The sequence below is a fragment of the Nesoenas mayeri genome (genome assembly GCF_963082525.1).
Source record: "Nesoenas mayeri genome assembly, chromosome: 7".
Classification (NCBI taxonomy): domain Eukaryota; kingdom Metazoa; phylum Chordata; class Aves; order Columbiformes; family Columbidae; genus Nesoenas; species Nesoenas mayeri.
In genome coordinates, this window is record NC_137551.1 from 32,531,481 (window position 1) to 32,542,823 (window position 11,343).

Consider the following 11,343-nt stretch of genomic DNA (forward strand, 5'->3'; position numbering starts at 1 on the left):
AGAACTAATAGAGTGGTCTTCATGGTTTGAAAAATCATGTGACTGGACTATCAGAGCTGCCTGTTAAAGACTTTTTACTTTTTTAATCATTTGAATGGTACTTTTTTTTTTTTTTTAAATAAACACTGAAATATTGTACTGACTTCAGTTATACATAGCAGAGCTCATTTTCCATGATGTGGGTGAACTTTTAAATATAAATTACAGGGACGCTGAAAGGAGATGGCCAGACGCTCTGCTACTCAGGCTGAGGCGACCTGGGACACGTGCACAGCACACCAGTAAAAGGACAAGGAAGTAACTAAATTCTGCCAACAGATACTGGCATCTGTTTAGGAGAAGGACCTTTTTTCTTTTTTTAATATCAGGGACCTAATAAAAGGCTGCCCAAATCCCGATTTAGGTATCAAAGTTTTCGTGTGGCATCAAAGGAAAATAAATTTCACAGAATCACAGAATGTCAGGGATTGGAAGGGACCTCAAAAGCTCATCCAGTCCAATCCCCCCACCGGAGCAGGAACACCCAGATGAGGTTACACAGGAAGGTGTCCAGGCGGGTTGGAATGTCTGCAGAGAAGGAGACCCCACAACCCCCCTGGGCAGGCTGGGCCAGGCTCTGGCACCCTCACCCTTTCTGATAACAGTAGCTTAGATGACAACAATAATCGGGAACAGGTAGGATAGAATAGTATTATGCTACCTAAACTGCTAAAATGAAAACAATCTGACATTTAACTTAAAATGACTCACCATAAACTTTTCAGCTAAAATTTAATCACACAATTTGTTAGAAAAAAATATTTTCAGCTGGATTTATGCATCTAAAATGATAATAAAAAGAGTTTTATTTTATTGCTGATTCAGATAGTAACCAAAAGGGACTGAAAAATATGGGAGTAACCATTCTCCATCCAGAAGGGGTCTGAATTTAGAAAGTCATGTATGCCGTGCAACTGCCAACTATTTCTTAAAAGGTTCCATGGCTTGTAGCACTGGGGTCCACAAAGACAACGACATGAAGAACAAACTAAGCATTTGCTTAATTCAAAGCAAATACCGCATGAGGATTTTGGAGGACTGGCAAGTTATGAGACGTTAGTTTTCTAAACATGTTTCAGGCCATCTCTTCGCTAAAGAATAATTTATCTGAATATGTCAAGATAGGACTTGAGAAAATGGATACAGACTAGATTTGACCTGACTTATGAATTTGCTATTTTATTTCTCTGACAAGAAATGTAAGAAGAGCAACAGACTGAGTAGCAATAGAGTATACTGCCATTTAGTAATCCGTGTTTAGGAAAAAACTTCCAAACTCCAGCTTCCTGGTTTGCAAGAGATAAACCACACCACAGAACTGATACATTGATATCACCATACAGGTTATGAGAAATAAACTTCACAGTTTCAGAGTACGCTTATTCAGAATTCAAGAAAAAATACAGAGATAAATGGAGTGTCTTGGTTTTACCAGTGGCAAGAGAGATGTCAGCATAGCCACTACAAGCATAGGTATACCAGTAATTCACATTGAATTACCTAGTAGATTCTTAATACCATTATGTCTTTCATGGCCTCTAGTCCGAGGATCCATATTCGGGTAAAAACCAATCTTTAGAACTCAGCATTATAAATACAGTATGTTTACATCCTTAACTATGACAGGTGAATTAGGAGCCTAACTACCATAGACTCCTTATACACTTAATGAGATATAGCACTGTCACTTTAACTTTTTGAGTATTCCTTTTCAGGTAGTAGCAGTCAAGAAACCAAATTGGAGGAAAAAAAAATGTCTGCAGTTGCTCTAGAATGGACTTTATAAAGTCTGAAGAACCTCCATCATTTAATAAAATGAAGCATCTGTGTGTTACTGGAACACCTAAGCTAGAAAACCCTGGGAATCCCACTTAACAAAACATTATATCCTCTACATAGTTTAAAATATTCTTTGAACTAGAATCACCAGTTACATGACTTTTTCTGCTGTAAGGTCTTGGAAATATCTGGACCACAAAAATGGTCAACCTTTTGTTTTTCAAAACTTACCAATACGTATGAAGTCTCCTTGACTGCCTCTTCTTCAGCTCCATGCTGGAGTTCTTATTCAGAGGAAATTCTTGAAAGATCTGAAGAAGCAAAGGTAGAATCAAGTCTTGTAGCACACCGAAATAATGTCCTACATTATAATCACATCCCCTTGTACCTCAGGAGAATAAGGCTGAAAACCACCAGTGTGCCAGAGTACAGAACAAGACATTAAAGTCACAAGATTTCCTGACAAGCCACATCTGAGCATTCTGCAAGAGCAGGAACTTCCCAAGGTAAAAATTCACATCCCATTCTAGACAGTTTATGTTGGAGAGGAAAGCAATACCCTCCGTAACCCCAGCCAATATGACTTAGGGGAAAAATTACCTCCTGATTACAATCAGGTGATCAGTTTAACCCTGAGCATTTAATAAAGTTATACCTAGTTAACACCTGAAATCTTAACGAACTGCCCCATTTTCACCTGCTGCCAATCTTATCATTTAAGAAAGAGCAGCCCCTATCTCCTATACTACACACCAAGAAGGAACATAAAAGTCCTGGTACATGCAGGAGAACTGACACATGGACCCATTAAAAACATTCCTGTTTAGGGACCATGTAAGGAAAATACAAAAATAAGTTTCCCTTTAAACTTCTCTGGCAATGTCAGTAAGTATCCAAAGCTTTGCATCACAAACTTTTTATTCTGACTCATGATCACTTCACCATGTCACACACATCCTTTCATTAATTTATAAATTTCCATCTGAAAGTAGTTCAGGTCCCTGCCTCCACGACCTTGTCTGGAAAGCAGCTCCAGAGCTTTGCACAGATTGCCAAGAACTTTATTTTAAATTCCCCATCTATTCATAATTGTTTGTATGTATCTGATCTTGAAATAGTGTTATCCGTTAACATAAAAGTCTTCTTCCCTCACATCTACCCCCACATGTACTTATAAAGATATAACCATATGCCCTTTCAAGCTTTGTTTTGCCAGATGAGCTATTTTCATCTCAGCTGAGAAAATAGGTACTCCTTTCCCCTGAACATCCCACTCTGCACCTGCTGTGAATCGATGTGGGTCATGAGAACTCTAAACAATATTCTGAGAGTTGTCTTACCAGTGTCTTGTAAAGTAATATTAACACTTTATTATCTTAACTGAAAATCCTTCATCTAATACACCCTGAACTGCTTCATGGCCGTGACATAATGATGGCTCATAGTCACCCTATAGCCAACTAATGTGTTAAACCTCTTCCCTTTCCTATCACCAAAAATGATCAAGACACCAGCTTATACTAAAAGAACATCATGTTAATACCCAAGCACCCACTTCTGCTTTCTATACTATTTCATTTCCATTTTGTCAGTCCATAAGGTCATTTATTTTTTTCTGATATGCTAGCCCTATTCCAATTTTGTGTCATCTCTTAATGCCATATCTATTCTGCTTTTACAAAGTTCAAAAATACTACTTAAATCTGTCCCAAGATCAGTTCCAGAAGAATTCTACTAGCAAAAACCTTTCATTTTGATATTTCCTTTTTTAACAGAACCCTCTTTTATTGTAACCCTTTACTCAGTTCCTCATCCACCCTACAATTCTTGCATTAAAGCACATCTTCTCCACCTTAAATAACTTCCCAAAAGGAACGATATGCTTTATTTTGATCAAGGTAGATTAGGTCTACTGCATTACTCTTCTCTGGGACAATTATCTTATCAAAGAAAGATATTAAGTTAGTGTGATATGATCTGCCCTTGATAAAACCATGTTGTAGTTTTTTCCACTTTCCATTTACCTCCACTTCCTTGATAATTTTTTTCCTTCAAAATCTACTCTAAGACCTTGCTTGGTGTTGTGGTCAAACTACTATGCCTGCATTTTATTTGACCACCTCTTTTCCCTTTTATGAAAACAGAAAATAACTTTATTATTCTTTAGCTGTATTGAGCTACCCCTGGATTGAACAGACACATGTAAATCCCTGCAAATGTGTTCTGTGCAAACCAGCATTTGCGTTTGCAAATACTTTCAGTGCCCTGAAAGGAGTATTGTTCAACCCTCTCCATTCAGTCACAGTAAGGTGGGTATATTAAGCTGATAACGCACTAGTGGAAACTTCCATTGCTCTGTCTTCCTTCCTTTAAGCCCCTTTTTGCTATTCTTAGTCACTATATTATCCCCACTGAAAAATGAGACAAAGTATTAATTTACTTCTTCAGTCATACCTAGATTGTAGTTAATCTCCATTTCATTCCTGTTATTCTGTGTTTCCTTACTTCTTACTTCTGTTCTCTTTTTTACTAATGTGTCTGAAGAATCATTTCTTATTTGGTTTAATTGTGCAGCTCAGAGAAATTCTTGGCCATGCTGATATTTTTGTGTCACTCTTGAGAAGATCCATTATGAACTAGAAAAGGGTGTGGAACATGATACTGAGAACACCAATACATTTCTATCCTACATTTCCTTCAGCGCTCCCCAGAAAAGTGAATTGTGCCTTGAGGCGTAATTACACCAACTCAACAAGGCGTACGGAGTATTGACCACAATACAGAAAGAACTTACTAAACATTTAGGTGTGTTCATGCTGATAGGACCTCATCCTCTTCAGCTTATAAGTTGCAGGAAACATTCAAAGATATTTCTGAATTGCTAAAGCCTGTCTTAAAGAATTTCCAGAGGACTGGGAAGTTCCCAGAGAAATACAACAGACTAAACTCAGTATTTGTCTTTATTCTTTGGCAGAATTTTGCACCAGAAAGATTAAACTTTAAGAAAAGTCCTAGGAAAAATTATTAAACAATTAAACTGCAGCTACCGGGAAGAAAAATAAAGGTATATAAACCACCAGTCAGCCTTGGTTTATCATGAACAAATCACGTCACACTATTTAACTTCCTCCCTGATGTGGCAGCTGGCCAGAAGGATTAAAGTGAAACAGCAAATGTGTTGTACCTTGACTTTAATAAAGGCTTTTGACAGTAACACTGGATTTTCACACCATCTTATATTCTCATAAGCAAACTATTTTCTAAATCTGAATTGCTGCGAAGTAGAAGGTCATACTGGGCAAAGAGTCATCTTGTACCTATTTTCTGCGTACATTCTTTAGGATTCTACTGCTGGCCATTGTTACAGAGAAGCTTGTTACTCCTCTGGTCTGAGCCGGCATAACTGGGATCCGGATCTCCATAGATAATAGAATCATAGAATCATTTTGGTTGCAAGAGACTGTTAAGATCAGCAAGTCCAACCTCAACCTAACTCTAGCACTAAACCATGTCCATAAGAGCCTCATATATATGTCTTTTAAACACCTCCAGGGGTGGTGACTTCCACGTGGTCTACAGTTGGAAAACTTGCTCTCAGTGAATAGCTTTCAAATATTTACTCTTCAGGACTTCACAAAAGGGATCCCACAGAAGCCTGAGCCAGCTACAATTTTATTCAGTAGTTTTAACATCTTGGAAGATGGAATAGAGAGTGTACTAATGTGTGCAACTTGATGTATAGTCTTGAGGAGGGGACCAAGGCTGGAGAGGGGAAAGGAGACTGTTTCGGAGGAAAGAATCAGAATTCAGAATATTGTGACAAATGGGAAAAAATTGTGTGAAATATTCACTAAGGACAAGAGCAACACAGTACATTTAATTAGAGTAAATCTAATGCACACATGCAGGACAAAGAGTGTCTGGCCAAGAAGCTGCCCAGCAGAAAAGGATCTGAGAGCACCAAAAATGGAGCATATGAGGAAGGAAACAAAGACAAGAAAATACAACAGATGCAGAAAGGGTGGAGGAATTGGATGTGCTTACTCTACATAATAAAGATGGGACAGGGAGAGCCAGGCAGGACATGATCTGCTGGGATCTCCTGAGAAGTTGTGCCCATGCAGCAGCTCCCTGTCCCCAGGGGTCACCCAGCCCCAGCGTGGCGCTGCTGTCCTGACTGGGGAGTTCAACCCAACAATCTCCTGCTCTGCTTTCCAGCCCTCCATGCCCAGGGTTCTAGCGTCATCTGCTCAGCTTGTCTTACTGGATTATTCCTATAAATAAAGATTACAAATCTCTGTGTGTGCTTCAGGGTCTCCATCATTAAATCCTTTGATTAAAGAACTTTTCATTTATTTCTCTTTCCAGTCTTGGAAGACCTAACAGCATCCACAATCAATAACAATTGCTTCTGAACTGGTATTTAAGCTATGTTTATTTCTGTTAGCAAAGGAAAAGAAGGATAAAAACTTCATTAAGAGCAGCATAGTTCTGAGGAACAGGTCAAAACATATGTGAGAATACACATGAACACAAAGTGTAATTCACTTTCATAAACTCTGCAGCCTCAACTATGGATAATAATTTTGTATTCAAAGAACTTACTGAGGGTATTTTAAATATTCTGATTTCATTCTCAAAATAGGAAAAAATGTAATTATTTTAAAGGAAGGAACATTTTTCCTATTTATTCTAATTCACTTTCCTTCTGTTATCTTCTTTTTGAAAAGACAAGCTGCAAAAAGACCAACCCTCAAGAATTATTTACATACTTTTCACACATTCTGTGAATAGACATGTTTAATGCTTCTGAAAATAAGTCACTGTAATACAATGCAAATTATTAATTTATGAATGTGGCACAATTGATAATACAGGCTTACCGCATCTGTGATTTTCTACTCTACTTGAATTTAATGCTTTTATTATCCTGCCTATGCACCGAGTCAAGGCATATGTTTGCAGATGTGTGCCACGAAGCCTTTGAACGTTTCAGGATTAAAGATTGCTAATGCCCCAGAAGAATCAGTGGGAAGTAACATGGAAGGGATAGAAACACAGCTATAGGTTAGGGGGTTTTAATGTATCTTTAAAAATGATGAAATCACAGCATAACATCTGTATCAATAGGCTGTTCGGTTTATATAGTATTATTTATCATTGTTAAGTCTTCATTAAGGGCTGTACGGAAAACAGAGAGCACAGTTTTACAATATTCTGAAGGAAAGAAGTATTCTGAAAACTTCAAATCATTTTGAAGGTGTAGGGACAACAGCTTTTTTTCTGAATAAATAATTTCTTAGTAAATTTCTTACAGAACAGTTTGTCACTAAAAAATACCATCTGGCTCAATTTTGGTGAGAGGTTTTATGAGACCATGCAGTTTCAATAGTTATGTTAAGAGCAGGATATATGTTTTAGTCAAACTAATATAGACGTTCCACAAACAGGCAGTGCTGCCTTGGTTTGGGCACTTACATGGAATGTGGAATAATCCCTGCTGCTGCCTAAATTCAGACCATAGGGATGTATCCAAGTCTTCCAAATGTCTAAGGAAACTGTCATATTTTTAAGCAGTAATACGGATGGAGCCATAAAATTCATCTTATGCAAACTATTAGCAGAGAAACCTAAAAGTGCAACAGACAACCCTTGGTTTCACATGAGGGTTATTTTCAGCATGCAGAGAAACTCATTTGATTTTAATATATACAGCAGAAGTATAGCAGTTATCTAATCTAGCACTAAATAATGTTCCTGTTGTGAATAAAGAAAATAGAGAAGTTTAATTTCAGTCATCTATCATTATTTTTCCTGTAATTGCAGCATCAAGTAAAAATAAAGAACAAATGTGAACATGTTAAAGTTTTCTGATATATTTTAGAAGAAATGATGACAGCTGCTTATCTGGTAATTTAGCAGCATTGTATATGAACTTCTGAGAATCAACTGGAATTTTTTAAAAAGGTTTGTTTTTCTTTTATGAACTAACTGTAAAATTATTACTTTCTATGTTTCAGTGTTCATTAGGATTTTTCTGTGATTAAGATCAAATTTATGTGACAAAAAGAGATAAGCTAGCACACTGGCATTATATGGTTATAGGAAACACACCATACTTAATTGATTAAAATGAAGTGTTTTCAACAGATTGTTTAGTGCATTTCAATCCAAGACTACATCTATTGCATGAAAGTCCCATTCCTCAAAACATTTCTTTAGCAGTCCTTTATTCAGAAGATTGATTGCCACCCATCTTCTCATAGGACATTATAATATAAGGGATAATTCATTTAAATTTCTGCTAATAAAAAATAAAAAAGCCGATCTCTTTTATAAATGGAAGATACACATAATTAAAATCCAGAAAGCATTTTTTCACTCTTTCTGTTGTGACTTCCACTGGGTACCAACCTTGTGATAAACAATATTCATGTCAAGCAAACTGCACTTTTCTCGCCAAAAACCTAAGGAAATTGACTATGGTAATGCAAAGCAAGGCAGTATTTTGTACTCTTAGATGTACTCCAGATCTGAAAAATTCTTTCTCCATTAGAAAAGTTACTACCATTATGCCAAGATAAATAAGAGCTGAGATAAATGTTTCAAAATGAGAACACTTGTTGCTTATCCAAATACTACAGAATAACAGAGTTTAGGGTAGACTCCTAGATCCAGTAAAAGAGACAACTGAAATGTATTTAAGATTCCAAAACACTACAGAGGAACCATGTGTATACCCATATAACAGCACAGTTACCAGTCAGCAAAGAAAGCAAGTGCTGTGTGATTATAACCAAAGACAACAGAAAACTTTAAAAATCTAAGAGAGTAATCTACATTTGGAATCTAAAGGGATCCAGTGAAGACTTTCCAGATGGAATTAAACAAAATCTTGGATATAAGACTCAAACGGAGATATCGCAATGCAAATAGCAGGCTCTGTCCTTATAAAGAACATCTGTTATGAAGTTGTTTACATTCCTACCAAAATGGAAAAGAGTACAGCTAATTCTCCATTGCAGCCAGACGTGTCAGGGGAAGGACAAAGTTACTTCTTAGTGCGGTTTTTAATACATTATAAATACACACAGCTTTTCACTAACTCACAATTTTGTCACCTGAAAAAAACAGATAAACAGGGATTTGGGGCGCAGAGAAACACTCTGTATTTGTTTGCATATAATTTGCCAGGGATTTATTTCTATATTTTCCATTATTTCATATTTTGTCATATAGATTTTTGTAGTTTATATCCTTCTCATTACAAGGAGGAAACAGTGTCTGTTCACAAGTCCCTTGCTGAGCAGCCTACTTGAAATGAAGAGCTTCCAGCCTGTGGGTGAGCGGTTCGCTCTCACCCTTCCAGAGATAATAACTAGTCTGTGCTTAACCTGAGTTCTTCAGGAAATGAGAGATAGGTTGTAAATTATAGATTATTACTGCATTTTAATACTCCTCTGCTCTCATGCTCCAGCTTCTCAGAAGTAGTTCCCTTTTTCTTTTTTGCCTTTTTTTCCCTTTTATTACTTGGAACTTAAATATATTCATGCAGAGACCACCAAGTCTGCTGGTCCTGTGCGATGAAAGAGGCAGAACAGCTCCACCATCCCCTGCGGTGCAATGGGTGGCCAGCGAGAGGGGGAGAACAACCACACAAAGTGTTCTTGATTTGCATTAAAACCACTTTATTATATTACCGCTTCGCACTGCTTGCTGTGTTTTAACAATGAAGTTTTAAATAGTAGGGCTAAAGCTCTGATTATAAAAGCCACATTATAAAATTAATTTTTAATAAGTCTGCTGGTTTTTATGCTTATGCCAAATAACCACTGGGTTTCTCACTGTTTGTGGTCTCTCTCCATCAGCGTTGCTGCTCAATGCTGCATTCCTAGTGGTTACTTGTCTTTCTTCATATATATATATATTTATATATATATATATAGATATATACATATACACACACACAAATATGCAATTTCCTGGTAAAGGATGGCTAAGACTTCAGCACTAAACACAAAATTATAGCTGTGAATTTAGGCCACAGAATACTTTGGCTTTATTCCTTCATCTAGGGTAGAAAAACTGCAAAAATAGATGGCAAATATAAAGACCACCAAGAGCAAAGGAAGATCAAAAAGATGTAGTTCAGGAAGAAGTTTTGCTATAAATACAACATTTCAAAAGTAAGCAGTATAGTTTGTATATGGAAAAAAATAATCCTAACAGTGCTTAAGAACAAAAGAAGAAATCTATTTGTAACTGTAATCCTATAATTTCTAGCTTCTACTATATATTTTTGATGGTAAAGACCATATCATCTAATCTTTACCTTGATACTTCTTTACCTTCACCTCTTTCATTTTTGGCTTTCAGGAAAAACAATTTTGAAACAATCTGAGCATATATGATTTAGAAATAAATTACACTAATAAATGTGTTTGCACTAATAAAACACACTAATAAGTATTTTATAGTGACTTGAAATTACAAACAAAACCTTGTTTTTTCTTCCTACAAAAAACAGAGAATAAACTTGTAGAAGAAACTTCACTATTAGCACAGCAGCCTGATTACAAAGGGCAATTACTAATTTTGAAGTACACTACAAAGACATGACCTGATTACAGCACAGTGATTAAGATACAGATAAAGATTAAGATTAGGATGTACTGATATGACCAACAAAATAAAATTAAAGTCACCTTTCTAACAGCTAGTGATTTACAAAAGATCTTATACTTTGCGAAAGCTGGAGTTGAGCAAAGATAATTCACATTTTACTTTTACTCCAAAGCATTTAGGCTCATTCCATCTCATCCATTTCCATGGGAGCCAGGCAACTACACACGTTTGAAGTAATGGCCTTGATCCTGATTCTGAAAGCACTTGTAGAAGTTTCACATGCATGGTTCACTACGTACAATAATGAGTTATTATTATGAGTTATTTACCATGTAAAAATCAAGCACATGGTAAATATCTGCAGGAAGCTTAATGTCAAATACTTGTCCCACTTTGAATTTTTTCAGTCTCTGAAGGAATCTTTTACAGAACTGTCAATCGCACTGAATGGTCATTCTCAGACAGTGAGAAGTGCAGTTGGAGCCAGACTCTTCTTTCTAGGGAGAGCAGCTCCTTTGCCATAATTAGAGGCACTGAAGCACCCTCCACAAAACACAGTCGTTTCTTTAATAAGTGACACTGGACACTATCTCAGCCTACAGCAGCTTTCTCAGTCTGAAACACAAAAGCAGTCAAGTCTCAAAAACTTCAAAGAAAGCTTTTCATTTTATTTTCTCCTTGATCCACTGATAGAGCAGTTCATTTTCCTGAATTTTGTAAAATGACTTTTTCACTCATCAGACCTGTGTAACGAATCACTGTCTCAATCACCGAATTTCCCGTTTGACTCATCCGCTTTTCTTTGGCCTTTGGGTAGGAAGTTTCACATTCGAAACATTTTCTAAATTCACTTTTGTGAACTCTTCTCCCTCAGTTGCCCTTTGTTCCATTTTAAAAAAT